This window comes from Lemur catta, chromosome 17 (genome assembly GCF_020740605.2).
Source record: "Lemur catta isolate mLemCat1 chromosome 17, mLemCat1.pri, whole genome shotgun sequence".
Taxonomy (NCBI): domain Eukaryota; kingdom Metazoa; phylum Chordata; class Mammalia; order Primates; family Lemuridae; genus Lemur; species Lemur catta.
In genome coordinates, this window is record NC_059144.1 from 42,743,345 (window position 1) to 42,763,211 (window position 19,867).

Below are 19,867 nucleotides of genomic sequence, written 5' to 3' on the forward strand. Positions count from 1 at the left end.
TGTTCCCAACCACAGTGTTGTAAAACTGGAAACAGGAGGAGGACTGGAAAATTCACAAATATGTGAAAATTAAACAACACACTCCTGAACAACCCATGGATCAAAGAAGAAATCAAAAAAGAACTAAAAAAATATCTTAAGACAAATGGAAATGGAAACACAACATACCAAAATTTATGACATGCAGCAAAAGCAATTCTAAGAGGAAACTTATAATGACAAATGCCTACATTAAGAAAAAAGAGGCTGGGCACAGGGGCTCATGCCTGTAATCTTAGCACTTTGGGAGGCTGAGGCAGGAGGATCGCTAGAGGCCATTAGTTTGAGACCAGCCTGGGCAATAACAAGACCCTGTCTCTACAAAAAATTAAAAAATTAGCCAGGCATGGTACACCTATAGTCCCAGCTACTCGCTAAGGCAGGAGGATCTCTTGATCACAGGAATTTGAGGTTGTAGTGATTTAAGATTGTGTCACTGCACTCTAGCCTGGGCAACAGAGTGAGACCCTGTCTCTAAACAAAAAAAGAAAAAGAAATAGTTGTTTTCTTTTAGAGACATATACTGAATTGTGTACAGAGAAAATGATATAACGTCTGGGTTTTTTTCAAATAATATGGGGATGGGGTGGAAATTGGGTAGCATAGAGATGAATAAGATTGGACTGAGTTGGTCATTGCTGAAGCTGAGTGAGGGGTGCATGGTACACTCATATACTTGTCTACTTCTATATGTGTTTGAAATTTTCCATAATATAGTTAAAACAAAAAGACAGAGAGAAAGAAAGTTTCACTATGAAAAGATTACAAGATTCCGTCAGGAAAACTAAAACAGTATTTTTTAAAACGTTTTTTCAAAACTCACTTTATGATCCAGCACAAAGTTGAATATAAAGTGGAGACTATCCTACTATGCCTGCGTGCAATTTTGTTCTGGAAATTAGCCAATCCCCCTAACAAAAGAACAAACAACACTTTATTCATTCTTGAAGACATTCTCAGAATTAATGCAGAGCTGCCATTATAGCCTGCATTTGGTTAAGAACAACATAAAACAAACTTATTTATGTGGCTTTAATTTTCATTTTTAAGATAAAGCCCCAATGAAACATTTTTCCCTTTTATAGAATTTCAGCCACTAAAGTGGATTAATTTGAACAATTATTCTCCAGTAGAGAGATAAGGCATCTGTCAGCATTTTTTTCCTATTTTTTAAATAGAAATATAAAACCACAACTTTTCATGCATAATTCTTTTTGATATGAGAGCTGATAAAACTAAAAACTGTATACGTAAGCCTGTTAGAAAACAAACTACCTCTACAGCACTGGGGCTTTTTCCTGGGCTTTCCAGCTTTAATCCACATGATTTTTTGTTTTGTTGTGTATGTTTTATTTTGAGGGGACAAGAGTAGAATTTCAACAAAAATCAGTTCTTTGCATTTCTCCCTCAATTCCCTCTCTCTGTTGACCGAACAAACATAACACAGCACAGTGATGGGTAAAGGCCAGTGGAAAGGGAGAATGGAAAATTTAGGATTTCTTACTTGCACAATCTTTATGTTTGCAAAGATGTGATATGAAATTCCATTTATTCCTGTCAAATATTGACATCTAGCTGTGGACACAAAATAATCTTTTTTTTCCTCTCTCACCGTTATACTCCCCTACCCAACTTTGCATTAAGAAAGCAATTGACAAACTAATGTATGGAAAGTGAATCTTTTGTGTTCCCTGTAATGACCAATTTTTCCTTTGGGCTCACCAAAGCTGTTCAAACAAGAGCTCCATTGTCCCTTTCAGAGGACAATAATAGAAAACTTAAATGAAATCTGGAGGTCATTTGACCTCTTAGGAAACACGGAGGAGGTAGACATGGCAGCTCAAAAACCCAGAGCCTGTTAACATGTGACACATTATACACATTCATATTTTTAGAGGAAAAGGTGAGGATTTCTAATGCCCTAGGATGTTGTGGAATGGTGTGTTCCTCATTTCAGGATTCTGACTCTCTGCCGTATCAGAGAACCCACCAGATATACTTTATCCAAAACAAAGATAAAAGTAGAGTAACAATAATGATGGCCATTATAACAGTAAGCATAATAGCAGCTACCAATCATTGAGTGCTTAATATTTAACCCCCACTATGACCCTATGAGGTGGGCATGATGATTCCGTCCATTCTATAGATGAACAAACTGAGGCTCACAGAAGGAAAGTAGCTTACTCAGGAAGTCTTAAAGCTGTTGTTCAAATCTAGATTATTTTGGAAGCTTCTTTCTTAAACATTGTGCTATTCTGTTTCTCATCTCTCATAAAATCTTTTTCTGTTGCCTTAAAATGTTTAAGACTTCACCATGTACTTAATTACATAATAAATATTACTGCAAATTATAAACTGGTACATAATTTTTCATACCAGTGAGAACATCTGCTGGATCAATTCCTAGAAATGGAATGGCTGGGTCAAAGTCAAATGTGCATGGTAAATTTTGGCAAATATTGCCAAGTTACTTGTCCAGCAATAGCAGACTGGTCAGAGAGATTATGGTATAGCCACACTGGAGAATATTATGCAGGCATCAAAAGAATGAAGAGGTATTTTATAAGCTGATACGGAAGCCCTCTGTCATACGCAGGTGAGTAAGACAGCAAGGTGCAGACTGGTGTTATGGTATTTAGCATGTTTAAGGTTATATACATGTGTGTTATGTATGCAAGGAGCTGCTCTGGACGGATAGCCAAGAAAACAACCAACTGGTTTTAGGATGGCAGACCGGATGGGAGATGGAGAAAGAAAAATTCATTTTTTTATAGTCTACTCTTTTGCATTTTTTGAATTTTGTAACGAGTGTATAACCTATTCAAGTAAAAACTGCACCCAACAGATTTACAAAATATCAGAACTATCATCTTGCCACCAGCCCAATTATTTTACAAATGAGGAAGCTGAGGCCCAGTTGAGTCCACTGATGTGGGCCTGGCCCAACACCCCGCCCCCCCGCTGCCAGCATCCTCACACCCTCCTCCTTGAGCCTTTCAGGGGACTGGGACAGACACTGTGGGACTGCACACAGGGAAGAAATGCATCCCAAAGGCCACAGGGATGTTTTCTGGAGAGCCGGCTGAAGAGGCTGGGACAGTGTGGATGGTACCAGCCATCACACGGTCAGGAAACATGACCCTGAAAATGAACAGTCACGACACCTTTGTTGGGTGACACCTCTGTGCTAGACTCACTTCCTGTCATCATTAACTCAGTCGCTGTAGTCAGACTCTACCGCTACCTCGTTAGCTGTGCCACCGTGCACTCAGACCTCGACAGGCAACTCCCACGGCCTCCAAACTGCTTCTCCTGCTTCGGTTTGCCATAACCTTCCTCCCAACGCACCTCCCAACTCCTTCCCAAACATCACTCGGGTCACACCGTTTCCCTGCTTAAAACCCTCACGGGCCGCTCACAGTAGAGTCCCAGGTGATGGACACGGAGGCCCTGAGACAGATGACATGGGAGAGACACGAGGGGACTGAGATGGGGCTTGAGGAGGGGAGAGGCGGCAAAGTCAGCCAGAAGAAGGACCCTTGCCCTCTGTGGATCAGAGGCTGTGCCCAGGGCAGCCTTGGGGGCTGTGAGCTGGGATTGGCAGGGCCACATTGGGGACGGAGCTGGGTCACTGAGTCTCCCCCAGAGAAAAGTCAATGCCATCCAGGAGTCCTTGGGTTGAACGGGGGCTCCCTGGCTCCACAGACAATCCATGAACTTGTAAGACCTTGAGAATTGTGATTATTTCTCCTAGTTCCTACTAAAACCCGGGTTTTCTAGTACCTTTTGGGAGACCTGTCCGTCCCGTGACCCTCCCCACCAGCGCTGACCAACCCGGGACAGAGGGAGCCTCTGAGGGGGGCAGTTCTGGACCTTTGTAGACAGGACCAGGCTTCCTTGCAGCAGAGATCCTGGGGATCAGAATGAGCCTCCCCCAGGGGTGTGGCCTCCACACTCTGGGCAGAGCAGGGGGTACGGCACGACCCGGCTTTGACCCTCTAGGTTTGCTGCAGCGCCAGGTGGGTTCTGCAAAGACCTGAGCTCCAGGCGCAATCAGCTTTTCCCGCCTCCCCAAGTGCTCTGTGCAGGTCACACCAGCAGTGCCCCCCTGTGCCATGAGGAGAGTCGAGTTAGAGGGCACTCTAACTCGGGGTTTATTAGAACCCTGGCCCTGGCCCAGCTGAGGGTCTGTCCTGGTTGCTGACACCTTAGACATGGGACACTCCACAGGCTTACATGTGGTCAGCTGTGGCCCACGGGATCCAGATGATCAGGGACAGAGTCACAGACGGCCCATTGGCAGCCACTGAAACATCCTCCCAGCTGGCCCTGGAACCGGGCTGGTGGTGACTGAAGACAAGCCCCAAGTCTCTCTGTGGGCTTCCCCAGGAGATCCTGGTCCACAGGGCTGTGGCGGCTTTTACAGCAAAGAACCAACATACTTAAAGAAGGAGGAAAGAGGTCTGGGTGCAGTGGCTCACGTCTGTAATCCCAGCACTCTGGGAGGCCGAGGCGGGAGGATCACTTGAACTTAGGAATTTGAGACCAGCCTGAGCAAAAGTGAAGCCCCGTCTCTACTAAAAATAGGAAAATTAGCAGCATGTCATGGCACATGCCAGTAGTTCCAGCTACTTGGGAGGCTGAGGCAGGAGGATCACTTGAGCCCAGGAATTTGAGGTTATAGTGAGCTACGATCAGGCCACCATATGTCAGCCTGGGCAGCAGAGCAAGACCCTGCCTCAAAAAAAAAAAAAAAAAAAGGAAGAAGGGGAAAATTGCTGGCCCTGAAAGTTTTGCTGCCTGGGTCGGAGTCTGGAAAAGTCATGGAGAGAAGTGGATTAGTGACGTGGTGGAGGCCGGTTGTCTGAAGGTACAAACTCTGTGTCTGGTGGCATAATACACATCTGAACAGGTGGTCACTTGAAGCGCTGGCAGACTGTGTTGAAAGGGACAGAAAGGCGAGCCCCTCATCTTGCCATTCACAAGGTGAGGGTGGCTCATCTGCAAGGACAGACTCAGCACTTCGGGACACATCAGAACTCCTCCCGTCCCAAGTGACTGCTGCAAAAAACATCTTGAAAACACCTTGGAATAAGGTACGACCATTTCAGAAGAAAATAACAGATGGCTGGAATGGAAACACTCATTTTCAGGAATTTCTGGAACTGCTCTCGCAAGAAAGCAAACGATGGAAGCAAAGGGTCCGGGAACCAAAGGGACAAAAAAGATTTGTTGGAACACTCGAATGCCAGTTAAAACCTCTGGCTGGAGCCGTGGTGCAGCCTGTGCATCTGCCCGATCTCTTGAAAGATCACACGGAGGAGCCAGCCAGGAAGCAGAGAGAAAGAGGAAGGCGGCCACTGTAGCATCAGAATCGGTCTCAACAGTCTCATTTTTGCTGCTAACTTACACGTGTCCTTTAAAAGGCATGAAGGAGAGAACGCAGAAATATCCAGAAAGCAGCGTAAAGTAAATCAAATGAATGAAGAGCTTACGGGACAAAGAAAAAGTTTCCAAACTGAGCAAGCATCTTCGCAGTCTGGAAATTCACAGCTCAAAAGCTGTGAGATTCACAGCTTCAGCTGAAACTTCCAACGCTGCCCACATGACATCGAGAGCACATGACGCGACTGCCGAGGAACTCAGGGGAGGAAGAAATACGCCGTTTAGAAATCAAGACGAAAATCCCCCAAGTGTATAGAAACCTGAACTACACACGTCCCATGTGCAACTACACGCGTTGGATGTGCAACCACTACAGGAGGATGGCTGAAGACGTGCACAAAGAATTGGGGTGAATCGCTTTTTCCTACCCAAACGGGATTCTCTTCTATGAGAAAAGAGCTCAGGAAATGACGGAGAGAAAAGTTCAGTGAGTTAAGAAAATGATCATATCAGACAAATCTGGACGTCCAGTTTAAATGCTGGCCTTTCCCAGGTGGCCCTTTCGCTCCTGCTGTTCCACGTGCCACCCACAGAGACCCCCTGGGTCGCCAGGTCCCCCAGGAAGGAGGAGGGTCATATTGCAGCGCTCAGGGATCCAGGGGCATCTGCAGGTTGGACTCAGCTTTGGGCAGCCGGACCCTGAACACCCACAACCACAGCAAGACACAAGCTGGTGTTTTCTGTCTTTAAAGAGATTGATCTCTTTCTAGTTTAATTGCTGTTACTCAGTGGATGCTACAATTGCTCAAGTTTTTATAGCATTATAATGCCTAGATTTTCAAATATATATTTATTTAATATAGTTTTTATGAAGCCATTATTTCCCTGTCATTGGACCCTCTAGAATTAGATGGCATAAGTATTTTAAGTTTGACATGGAAAGAGACTTTAAAACAATAAACATTACTTTTGTATGCTATGAGTTGTTAGAAAATTATAAAAGTAACTTAATATGTACCTCATGAATTTTTATTGTTTTATTTAAGAATGCAACCCTCCCAACCCCAAATCTAAACAACAATAACCCACCAATGGCTTCTCTCCCTTTCTCTTTCACTACCAAGGGCTTCTCCTATCTGGCTCTGACCACGCTGGGCTATTTAATGGAGTTCCAACCCTGCCTTATTCCCCCCTCAGGTCATCTGTGCTGGCTGGTGTCCCTGTTTGAAATGCTCTTCCCAAGATGTTAACATGCCTGCTTCTTTGTCATTCAGTCTCAGCTCAAATGCCTCTCCTCCAGGAAGCCTTCCCTGACTGCCTTGGTGAAAGTGGTCCCCTTTGCCCTGAGTCACTCTCCATCACAGTTTCTTTGATGCACTGATTGCTGGCCAATGTTGTCTCCCTTACTATTTGCTTATGCATTTATTGCCTGTTCCTGAATTCCACCTCCAACTAGGCAGCACCTACAGCTTTTTCAGGGCAGGGACCTTACAGGTTTTAGGGGGCCCTTTATCTCCAGCACATGGGCCAATGCCTGGCACATGACAGGTGATAAATAGGCAGTGATTGAGCAGATTGATGAATGCAATTTTGGAAAAACCCTTATAATTAGGTACTTCCATTTTTACGCCAGCTTATAGATGAGGAAACCAAGGCACGCTTTGCCCAAGATGGAAAGCAGACTGAAACACAAGCACGATCTGTGGTCCCCCCTCCCTATCTGGCTTTACATTCCTTCCCCTCACCTCCCCCCAACTAGAATCAACTGAGCCTTCTGCTCAGGGCTCTGTTCTGAGAATTAAGCTAAGAAACCATTAAAGTGTAATCACTAGAGTAAAACTAACGAGGCTCAACATGCTACTCCTCAAAGAAAAGATGTGCCTCTACCCACAATAATAGGCTTGTGTCAGATCAGCAATAGACCATGCCTGTGTGTGTATGTATGTATTACACTGCATGTGTTTATGTACACACATAATGTAACAAATCTAATATATATGTATACTATATGTAATCTGTATCATCTATGCATTCCCCTCCCCCAGGAGAGACGTGTAGTGTCCTTTTAAATCAAATCATTCTGCAGTGTAAGACAGGAATCTAATTTGCTTATTTTGAGAGGAATCATCATTTCACCACTGAGTTTTTTGAAAAAAAATTATGGAACGCTTCACGAATTTGCATGTCATCCTTGCGCAGGGGCCATGCGAATCTTCTCTGTATCGTTCCAATTTTAGTGTATGTGCTGCCAAAAATCGAGCACCCAAGTAAGAATTTAATAAAATGCTGGCTATTATCATTACTAGAAGAATGGTAAAGATAAGCACTGGATTAAATTCCCATAGCCTGGGGCAGAGGCACTATCAGTACAAACGACAGGCTCCAGTGACTTTGGTAGAAGTCTTCAATGATTCATTCCTCTGTGCATTAGTGGTATTATTACTCCATTGTACAGATGGGGAAACTGAGGCTGGGAGAGGCTCATATAACCAGGGAGTGGCAAAGCCAGAATGAGAACCCAGGCAGTCGGCCTGGGGAGCACACACTCCAAACCGCCATAGTTCAGAGGCTCTCAAGGTGGGGTCCTTGGATAAGCAGGGTCACCAGCACCTTGGCACTTGTTAGAAATGCCATTTCTTAGGTCTCACCCTAGACCTACCAGATCAGAAAATCTGGGGGTGGGTTTCAGCAACCTGGGGTTTAGAGGCTGTCTGGGTGATCCTAAGGGCGCGCCCAGGTTTGACCCTTGCTGCTACAGTCTTTGTACAGAGCGCTGATTTCTGAACGTAACATGTCTTGCAGCTGAAAAGCTGACTACGCCGCGGATATTAACCAGGCCAAACACACAGCTCAGGCAGGGCCAGAGGCTCTCAGCAGGGTACTCGAGGTGTGTGCCGTGAATCTAAGCGGGGAACTTTCTGGAAAATACCAACTACCTCTCCCACCTCCTGAATCCCTCTGCCTCCAAGGTGAACGAGGAGGCTACTTTCAAATCTTGTGGGTCCAGAGCGACTTTCCTGGGAAAAGCAAACTGCCTTCCTCTTTCAATCCTTCTCTGTTTGGTGTTAGTGGTTGTGACCAGCAAGAAAGAGGCGCAGCCAGGGAAGAGCCACTTACTGAGTCTGTGACGTGCGGGAGGCAGACATTTTATATCATCTTCTGATTTACAACCCCGGGAGGCTGGGGCTGTTACTATCCCCATTTTACAGACAGGGAGCCTGAGGCTTATGCTCGAAGTCATACAACTATTAATAGTGAGTACGTGGCAGGGTTTACACTTGAACCAGGATCACCTGGTTAAAAAGTCTCTGTTCTTCTGTTTGCACCTCACTGTCTTCATGTCTGAACTGGTCATTAGGCTCTCACCGTGGCTATTTTGAATCCAAGCTCATTCTGACTGCACATATTAATAAAAGCTGATGTGCGAAGGACTGACCAAATTATTTATTTTTTCTTTTCTTTTTTTTTCTTGCATATCCTTCCAATGGAGACTAAATTATTCTTGACTCAGAAATAATCACATAAAGTGCAAGGATGACTTGGGCATGGTGGTCAGTCATTCATACAGCCGCCAAAAAATCAATCTCTTTATACATTAAGCGACAAAGCGAAGTACAGGCTAGTTTAAACAGTTATCATTGGTGAGAAAAAGAAAAGAATATTTTTATAATACTTTGTATATATAAACTTATATGTGTGTGTATACACATACATACTTTATTGAATATGCTTAAAATATGTCTAGGAAGGAAGACACACATAAAAATGGTAAGGGTCAGTGCCTCTGGGGAGGAAAACTCAGTTCCGGATATGGGGTTAAAAGAAGAATTTTTTTTTTAAACCATTTTTCTAGTTTTAGATTTTTGAACCATGTAGATACATTAATACATCTATAAAAACTTAAATAAGGATGTAAACTAATTTTATACTCTTTCATGAATATTCTTTTAAAAAATCAACCAGCTAACTTTTTATAACCAGCCTATCCTTGCAGTCTTTGAGACAACTGACAATAATGATTTTTCCATGTCGTGGACCACTATGTATAAATAAAAAAGAATAAGGCAGACTTCTGTGTGCCAACTTGGGAAGACTGGCAAATCTAATTGCTAAGTAGGATAAAGGAAGCACATTATGATATGACAGCATTAATAAAAAAAAAAAACCACTGCAAGATATGTGTAGATATGCACTTACGCATGTATGTGTGTAGACATGGGCATTTCTGCACGTAAATTCCTGCAAGAGATACAGAGAGGCATCGGAGGAGAGAGGGAGGGACCTAATAGTACAAACAGAGGAACAGGGAAAGGGATTTTTAGATTTACTTTGCAAACTCTCGCCGTGTGGGGCTCTTTTACAGATATTCACGTCTCCTGTTATGAAGAATATTTTCCAGCACAAAGGAAAGCATTGTCCACAGTGTGGAAATCGGATGCTTTCAATGTAAACATATTTCACTCTTCTAAAAATAATTTTGGTGATTCAAAATTCATTCCTAATCATAACAGCCAGCCCATTTGGGGCTCATTCACTTCCCCCAGAAAAGAGTGACTACACACAGCAGGATATAAACGCATGCATCTGGAGAAGATGAACTTTTACACTAGTTCTGCCTTTTCAGCTTTCTAAAATGTGGACCTTACCAATTTCTTTGACCTCCCCTCCTTTTTTTTCCATTCCAATGCATGGCGGTGACAAGGCATTGAATTACCAGTTTGTCACTAACGCCATAGGCTTTATTATTCCTTTGAACAGAAGCTCGGCTTAAAAAGAAAAGTTTTTCTTAATAAGTAGCTGTTCATCCTTTGATATGCACATCTGGATCCGTGGTCTTATCTGCGGCATGCTAATGCTGCTTCCTGCAGATAATGATAAAAGGACAACTCAAAATAACAAAAAAGGAATAAAATGTGCCAGATGCCTTAAAAAATAAGGAGGACAACGCAAATAAAAGCAACTGGTTTTTCCATTCCTGAGAATAAACTCTATCAACAATTGAAGTAATCATTTTGGTGGTCACTTGAGGGAAGAATTTTTTTTTTTAGGGGATTAGGAAGAAAAAAAAATAAGCAAACATCAGCTGACAACCACTGCCACATTCTGTTAGAAATTAAGAGGGAAATAAACCTAAGTGTGCTATAAATCACTTGGGGGTTTAATTTTGCTTCAGCTCTGCTACATTGTTTCTTCTTTTTCCCCCCTTTTCCTTCATTTGACTGTGACTTAAACACTGTTAATTAAAGGCTAAACTGGAAAGCTTTGATGCATATATTTTTTAGGAATTATAAAATATTTCAAACATACAGAAAAGTACCAAAAATAACGTAAGGAACTTCCACGTATCCACCATCGGGGTTTAACAATTTTTCCATTTTTTCTTCATGTTCATTTCTAAAGAATCAGTTTCCTTCATTGTGAGTCCTTCCAAGTGTGATTTTTCTTGATTTCTACACACCTTTGTTCATTGAAAGAAGGTGTTCTTTTTATAAAAATATCATGATTTTCTCAGTTTTAGTTTCTCAAAGGAGCTTTCTTTCTCTATTAGTGTGTAAATGGGTCTCATGTTTTGAAAGTCTGGTTACTGTTCAGAATGAAAGAGTGGAATTGTTATATATCATATATATATATGTGACTTCTAGATAATATACATGATTTCTGTCTAGGCGATCTCTGTTCTTTATGACTTCTTTTCCAAAGAAGCAATAGTCAACCTGCTTTGTCAATACATGCATCTAACATCAGTAGTTCTGCGGCTGATTGTAACTGATCTGTCAATAGACGGGCAAATAAAAACTTCTCCTTTACATAAATTGCTCCATAAACTGGGAGCTGAGGATTGAGGGGAGGGCCAGAAGGCAACGGCAGCCGTGGTATCCTCAGCACAATCCCAGATTGTGGTTTGGATCCTTTCTTAGCCTAACCAGATAACAGTCATGAATTGATTCCACATTAACATGCAGCAGGCATGGGAAAATGATAAACTCCTATTACCACTGTCATGGCAACTGAAAAAATGGCTGCTTTGGGGGGAACAAGGTCCACAGGAGAAGAAAAGCGAAGCCCCGTCTCTTTCTTCTGTTTGACATCTGTTGTTTAACATACAAAATTGTATTATCATGACCCAAGCTAGCCAGCCAGGGAGCAAGAGCCTGCCTAGGAATTGTGAAAACCATACCGCTCCCACTCCCACCCCTCTCTTTACCCCAGGAGTATATAATTTGACCCTGAACATTTTCAGGGAGGGCTGTAAATTCCCCTCCCTTTTTATCCCAGGTACAAAAAGTGTGAAGTGCTGGGGAAGGTAGAATGTAGGGAGAAGGATCTTCTGGAGGGTGGAGGAGAAGGGGGGACTTGCTATCAATTATAAAGCAAAAATAAAGCTCTTCTACATTTGTAGTTGCCAAATTATCCATTCCTCTGTCCTCCCTGCCCCTCGACCTTCCTTCCCTCAAAGGACATTTTGGACTTTTCTAAAACGGCCATTTGAGCAGGGCTTGTGAACACAGACAAACGTGAGCAGACAGGAGACGGCAGGAACGGGAGACATAGGTGCAGGGCTGAAGGTTTAAAATGGTTATCGCAGGTGGTTGAGAAAAGACTGGCAGAAAACACACCTCAGTGCTAACTGAGAGTTGTGATTTATGAGTGGCTGGACAAGAGGTACTTTTTATTTCCTTGTAATATAGCCTTTTCCCAGATTTTTTTTTTATAACGTGCCTATATCAATCACTCTCCAGGGCAGCAAAAATATCCAATAAGCATTCTGAACAGGGCTCTAGAAATCAGTTTTTAGGAGGATTTCGGTGTGGATAGTCACACAAAAATTCCACACTGCAAAAGTTCCACCTTGTCCAAACGCCTCACTTTAAGCAATTCCTTTGCTCATATATATGAATTATCAATGAGGAAATTTAAATAAAGTGACTTTCAGACGCATTTTGCTCCCCACCTCTTCACAGTTGTGTAAACAGGACAAGCCCGGGTACCATTTTGGGTTGTTTTCACAACACAGCCTTGAAACAGCTGCTGAAGATTCAGAGCCGTCCCAAAAAGCACTAAATTGAAATTTCCAGTAAGAGATGAAGCCCCTTGATAGGAGAAAGAGCAGATAAGTGCAAACAAAAGAAAGAACATTTATATACTTGACATCGCTCATTAGCAAAGTTAACATTTTAAGGTGGTAAAACAAAAAAGGAACCTCTTGTCCAAACCCGAGCCTGGCGTGCAGTTGGGGACTTCCCCGTTTCACAAAGGTCACAGTGAGCCGGCCGGGCTCTGGAAGGGACTCAGCAGCAAAAAATCGAAAAGGTCAGAACTGCTCTGTTTGTTTTTCCAAATTGTCGGAGTAAAGTTACAATATGCCACCTGGGTAAGCCCACTAGCTAAATACCCGGATAATGTACACAGTAACCACTGGGATTTCTCGGACAGATTGGAACCGTCGGAGGAGGAATTTGCTTGGGGGAAGGGAACAAGACTGACGTGGGTTAAGCCGCAACTAAGCAGGGAGGGGTTGCTCAGTGCTTGACATGGAAACGGCCTTATTTTTAATCCTCAGGACCTCTCTTGGAGGGAGGTATTCTTATTCCCAGAATAGTAATGCGGGGTGGGGACAGCTAGCACGACTTGCCCCCAGCATTTTCCTCCACCAATATTCCAGGGTGCAAGCGTTTCTGCTTGTTGTTTTCAGCTTTGAGTTTCATCAGCATAGTCTTTGTCAGAGGGTGGGAGTTTTACATTTGCAAGTCTAGATTTTTTTTCATTCAGCTGGGTTTCCGGCAGCCTGCTGCTGTTTTTTACATATAGAATTCACATCAAGTAAGTCAAGTCCTAGAAATAGTCCTAGGATGTTTCCCAGGGATAGGAGTGAGGGGCCCCTGTGATATTTCTCTCTTTGCACTTTAAGATTTTGAAAGGCTTAACTTCCAAGGGGCGGGGGTGGGGAGAGAAAGTTCTCCCAGAGAGCCTTTTCAATTCAAATCCTCACCTACCCTCGCCCTACTCTTTTCGCTGCATGTTGGGGGGCTCACACCTGCTCTCTCACAAGCCTATAATAAAGTCATTCCTAAACCCGACTGTGCATCAGAATCACCTGGTGAGTTTTCAGAAACTAGGGATTTGCTTCTGATTTACACACAGGCTCAGACTCTGAAGGTCTAGAAATTCGACTGATTGTAGAAGCTCTCTCCCTGGATTCCCAAAGATGAGAAAGAATTATGAACACAGAAATGCATACAGATTTAAAATGATGAGAATCGCTAATACATGGAAAACGGTTTCAGATTTGATTACTGACCACATTTGAGCTCAGTGTCATCATCTTCCAAATCCTAGCCCTTTGCAGGTGGTGGTATTGTTGATTTGCGTGTTTATCTTCTGTTTCTCCCAGCAGAACGTCAGCTCCCTGAGAGCTGGAGCCTTCTCTCCCCTCTGTGTTCAAGTCCACGGTGCCTAGGTTAGTGCCTGCACTTTGCAGGTACTCAATTAGTTTCTGCTGGGTGGGTGCGTGAGCAAATGAATGATGTGATTATAAAAGATGCAATCAGCTGGGTGGAGGCCTGGTCCTTATCTGATCGGACTCCCTTATTTTCAGAGGCTGGGAGGCAGCTCAGAGAGCCAACCTACCCGGCTAGCTGAGGTCACCCATTCCTCAGCTGCTCATCATACCCGCCACAGTGGCCGCTGGTAGTGACTTTCTCCTGGGATTCTGACACCTGGGATTTTTTTTTGGTTAATACTCAAAGATGTGTATTACAGCATTGTTAATGGTAGCAAAAAAAAACTAGAAACAAAAGAAATAAATACTAGCACATTCACACCATAGAATATTATATAGCCATTAAGTAAAATGAAATAAAACTAGAAAATTGTCTTGAAGGAATTTCCATTAATTATTGCTAAGTGACAAGAATAAAATTCCCTAAAGCATAGAATAATATCCTATTTTGGTTAATTCATCTGTGATAAACTTTCTTTGCCCAGAATTACTTGAACTGGGATAAAAACATAGAATGATACATACTTAACTAGGAAGACAGGGTCGGGGGCTGGGTGGGAGGCAGGAATGTTATGAGGGAGGGAAGAAGTTAGCCAAAATCAAGAAAAATAATGAAGAAAATTAAATAGTGATATTTTAAAGAGATGATACGTTCATTTTTATGTATTTATGAAAATTACATAATAATGCATGCACATAGCAGAAGTTTTTGGTTTTTTTTTGAGACAGGGTCTCACAACGTAGAGACCCTCACAACGCAGGCTGGAGTGCAGTGGCATCATCATAGCTCACTGCAGTCTGAGACTCGTGGGCTCAAGTGATCCTTCTGCCTCAGCCTCCCATATAGCTGGAACTACAGGTGTACACCACCACACCTGTAATTTTTCTTATTTTTTGTAGAGATGGGGGGGGTGTCTCGCTATATTGCCCAGGCTGGTCTCGAACTCCTGGCCTCAAGCAATCCTCCTGCCTCGGTCTCTGAATGTGGTGGGATTGGAGGTATGAGCCACTGCTCCCGGCCAGAAGTTTCCTTTTTTAATAAAATGTAGGGTACACCTAAAGTGATAAAAGGACATTATATAGCCTTGAATGTAGAAAAGAAGGATTGAAAATAAATAAGCTAACATTTCACTTAGGATATAATAAAAAGAAAAACCGAGTCAATGCAAAGAAAGATGGAAGCAAAAGCAAATAACTCTGAAAAAATTTTAAATAGAAAATGTCTTAATGCTAATATGCAATGTTAACAGCTGCTTATTTGGGGAGAAGAGTACAGGGCTGCTCATTCTATTATTTTTTTCTACTTTTCTGTATTTTTAAACTTTCCCGTTAGAAAAATATGTTTCAAAAGACGAATTCAGTAAAGTGTCCCTATGCGGGTCATTCTGTCCCCAGGAGCAGGAGGGTTGGCCCAGGGGTGGGATGATGCCTGTGCCCCTCCCATCTTTGACGACGGCTCTATTTCAAACCAGGGCTTCCTCATCAGCAGAGAATAAAAATTAACCAGGGGACACCTGATTTTGGTTCTCCCCTGCCTGACTTTGCTTCTCTCCCTACTGCCCCCGTATGGTAGGAATTTGCCAGAGTTCTGTCTTCTCGGTCGGGTCCGCGTGCCACGTAGTAGCTGTGGAACTTGATTAGAGGATGAAAGCAGAGAAGGCAGGAAAATCGCTCAGGGGAGTTCCTGTCCTGGGGAAAGGAGCCTTCCTTCTTCCCATGTCCCTGGCTCCGTGGATTCTACTTCCACACCTGGGTAGATAATTCTGCAATCTGTCTCCACTCCCCGTCTTCTGTGTAGGTTTTAGCTCTGAATAGTTCTTCAGTGCTGTCCACTCCATGCACCCGCCCCAAGACTGTGCAACTATTTACAAGCCAGACACTGGGCACCCAGCGTAGTGCAGGAAAACTCAAAGCATGTCCCTGCCTCACAGACTCCACTGGGGACGCTGGCCTTAGCTCAAGTGGGGTCCGAGTTCTTGGGCTGGAACATTCTCCATCTCACTGACTGGCTCGCCTTGGGAAAATGACAATTTCTCTGAGACTCACTTTCTTCTTGTGCAAGATCAGGATCACAAACTGAGTATGCATTAAGTATCCAGCCGGTGTTTGGGCTTTTTATTTATTCATTGTATACCTTCCCCGTTATGTCTGTGAGAGCACTTTCTTTGATGGCTTCATTCATCATAGTTTTCTTAGAGCCTTGAATCGTGCCTGACACACCTAGGCATTCTGTAAATACTTGTTGAACGGATTGATTAATTTTGCCTTATACTTTTACTTTAGATGGTAAAAGAGTCTTTCCTTACTTCTCTAGGAGGAGATATTTTTAAGGATTTATCTAAAGAACACAAGACACAGCATTGTTGGGTTGTAGGGAATTCACACCTTCAGCTTTAACTAGATGTCACCAATTGTTTTCCAAAGGATTGTACCAATTTCCACTCCTAAATAGCAGTTTATAAGGGTCGCCCTCTGCCCACATTCTCTCTAGAACCTGGTGCTGTCAGACTCATAAATGCTTTGCCAATCCCATGAGTATGAAATGCTTTTTCTTGAAAGGGGAAAATGAAAATGATGCTGTTCACTTTATACCACGTCTTTTTATTTTTTGAGACAGAGTCTCACTCTGTCGCTTGGGTAGAGTGTAGTGGGGTCATCATAGCTCACTGCAGCCTCAAACTCCTGGGCTCAAGCGACCCTCCTGCTTCAGCCTCCACAGTAGCTGGGACTACTGGTGCATGGCATGACGCCTGGCTAATTTTTCTATTTTTAGTAGAGATGGGGTCTCGCTCTTGCTCAGGCTAGTCTTGAGCTCAATCAATCCTCCTGCCTCATCGGCCTCTATACCACCTCTTGAACAATTTTAATTTTACTATTCTTGGATACTGACACTTTAGTTATCACCCCCAATCTCAGCTCCAGTGTCCCCTCCTGGGAAGCCTTTCTCCTGAATCCATGTATAAGTTGGTTTCCCCTCCGGTCAATGTCTATGCCTTCTCTCCGTTTATTTCCCTCACAAAGCACTGATGTCTGAAAGCACCTTTTTTGATTGTACTTATTATTTATTTTTTTTTTTTTTTGAGACAGAGTCTCGCTTTGTTGCCCGGGGTAGAGTGAGTGCCGTGGCATCAGCCTAGCTCACAGCAACCTCAAACTCCTGGGCTTAAGTGATCCTACTGCCTCAGCCTCCCAAGTAGCTGGGACTACAGGCATGCGCCACCATGCCCAGCTAATTTTTTTTTTATATATATATTTTTAGTTGTCCAGATAATTTATTTCTATTTTTAGTAGAGACGGGGGGTGGGGGGTGGTCTCGCTCAGGCTGGTCTCGAACTCCTGACCTCGAGCAATCCACCTGCCTCGGCCTCCCAGAGTGCTAGGATTACAGGCGTGAGCCACCGCGCCCGCCCGGCCTGATTGTACTTATTTACTACTTTCTCCCCCAGGAGTCTGTAAGGGTCCTTGCGTGTCTCGTTCACCCCTGTGCCTCCAGGCCCAGCACAGAGCCGGGCACAGGACAGGAGTGTACAAAATATATAAAGAATAGTGGGACAGCTCTTTTAGAGTTTGTCTAGCAGGTTTTTCGGTCCTCACTGGAAGACCCCCTAAAAAAATAAAAATTAAAAAAAAAATTTTTTAAAGGAAAAAATATATAAAGCATAAATTAAAGAGTGTATGGTGTTTTTGAAAAGCAAAAGCTGATGTAGGCTTTTATTAAACATTGGACATACTTTAAAAACCTTGACAGCACTAGGCAAGCGCCGTGGTCAGAAACTCTTCACCCTTTGTTTTGCCCTTCTCACCTTTGAGCCAGCGGTGCTGTAATTCATTCAACGAGTTTTTACTGATCACTTAGTTGTGTGCTAGTGACTGTGTCGTGAAACTATTAATACTCATAAAATGGAGACAAAACTACAGGTCTGCAGTTTTGCTGGGAGTGGCCTTGGGAGACTAAGATGGAATGAAACATGAAATCTGGTTTAAAGACTCTCTTGAGAAGAAAGAACACTTTACTCATAGAGCAGCGGCAGTGGGAGTGATAATTAGGAGAACTTAAGCTTTGTTAGAAGCTCTCTGTTTGCCAGGCATTGAACTAATTGCTTTGCATGAATCATACATTTAATCATCAGAAAAACCTATAGTATAGTAGCTATTCAAGTGCAGTCACCTACAGGTGCATTGTAGGTGCATTTAACCTACCTTAATTCTGCTAGTTGTGTGGGGAGAAAACAGAAAAAGACGACTGATTGAAATGACATGGGCCATTGTGTGCGGTTGTAGGTAAGAGGTGAGGCATACCGACACTTTCTGGTCTTGAGCTCTGTCCAGTTTCTGCTTGTTATACTATGATAATTGAAGGGATGTGCAAGGGTAATTTTTGACCATACTTGATTTTTTCCCTCTATGCACTGGCTTGTAGAACTAAGTCCTTTGAAAACAAAGGCTTAGAGGGGGTTAGTGCTTCTATAGCAGAGTCATACACCTGGAAGAGCAGATTCAACCACCGTGGGGACCCAGACTCTTTGATCCTAATATGTTTTCTAGATTTAATATGTCACTGTGTTGTATGTCTTCAACGCAGGTTCATGCTTTGAGCACTTTACTGCGTCGTTTATTATCTATTACATAAATCATTGCTTCCAAAGAGCACAGAGCTGAGCAAACATTAGGATAGATGCTAAAGATTGTGGTAAAGTATGTTTCATGGGAGGCCTTTTAAATTACAACAGATTTTAGACTGACTGACTTGGATGTGTTGGATGCTCTGTTTGGAGACAGGGGAAAGAAATCTGGAAGTTAATTCCAAACCCAGGATTTTGTGACTATTGCATTGTTTCCCAAACTTTCTTGATCACAGAAAACACTTGCTAAAAAACACACAAAAAAAGATAAACACACAAACAAAAATACATGGTTCCTGGCACATAGTAGGTGTTCCATAAATATCTGTTGAATGAATGATCCAAATAAAATAACTGCAAATTAAAGAACAAAATGTAAGATCAGATTTTTGCCAATAACTCCCCAAAACTGTATGTGTGTATACACACACACACACACACACACACACACACACACACATACCCATACTTTTTAATATATAGTTTTTATGGCCACAGGTAAATTCTTTTTTTTTTTTTTTTGAGACAGAGTCTCACTCTGTTGCCCAGGCTAGAGTGCTGTGGCATCAGCCTAGCTTACAGCAACCTCAAACTCCTGGGCTCAAGCAATCCTCTGCCTCAGCCTCCCGAGTAGCTGGGACTACAGGCACGGGCCACCATGGCCAGCTAATTTTTTACATATTCTTAGTTGTCTGGTTAATTTCTTTCTATTTTTAGTAGAGATGGGATGGGTCTCAGGTGGGTCTCAAACTCCTGACCTCAAGCGATCCTACCACCTCCGCCTCCCAGAGTGCTAGGATTATAGGCGTGAGCCACCGCGCCCGGCCCACAAGTAAGTTCTTAAAAGGTATTTAACAAATTGTTTAGTTTTTCAATGCCATGTATGAAAACTTGTGAAAAATAAAAATAAAATAAAAAGAAAGTAGTTTTTCTCTGGGGAAACTACTACTGGTTTTTTGCTTCCAAGGTGATTAAATTTTAATAATTTAGAAATAAAAACACAATAGCTTTAATAGCTAATTTTAATAATCTAATATTTGATAATTTGATAATTATAATGATGTGATAAATTTAACAATTATAATAACTTGAAAAATTAAGCGTTGAGAGTAAGAGTGATGGTCTCTTTTCTGTAATGATCGACCATTAATTTTCTTTCTCAAAAATAAATTGGAGGCTGGGCACAGTGGCTCATGCCTGTAATTCTAGCACTTCGGTAGGTCAAGGAAGGAAGATTGCTTGAGGACAGGAGTTTGAGACCCACCTGAGCAAGAGTGAGACTCCATCTCTACAAAAAATAGAAAAAAAACTAGCCAGG

The 19,867-nt window shown here is 42.8% G+C and overlaps 2 non-coding genes across 2 annotated transcripts; one reads left to right on the forward strand and one right to left on the reverse strand.

Annotated features, from left to right (window-relative positions):
* Positions 1-7,581: 7,581 nt before the first annotated feature.
* Positions 7,582-7,690, reverse strand: LOC123622991. The gene has a single exon (XR_006729720.1). It is a non-coding gene; the product is annotated as a U6 spliceosomal RNA (small nuclear RNA).
* Positions 7,691-17,471: 9,781 nt separating this feature from the next.
* LOC123622943 lies at positions 17,472-17,533 on the forward strand. Its single transcript, XR_006729682.1, has one exon. It is a non-coding gene; the product is annotated as a U7 small nuclear RNA (small nuclear RNA).
* Positions 17,534-19,867: the final 2,334 nt, after the last annotated feature.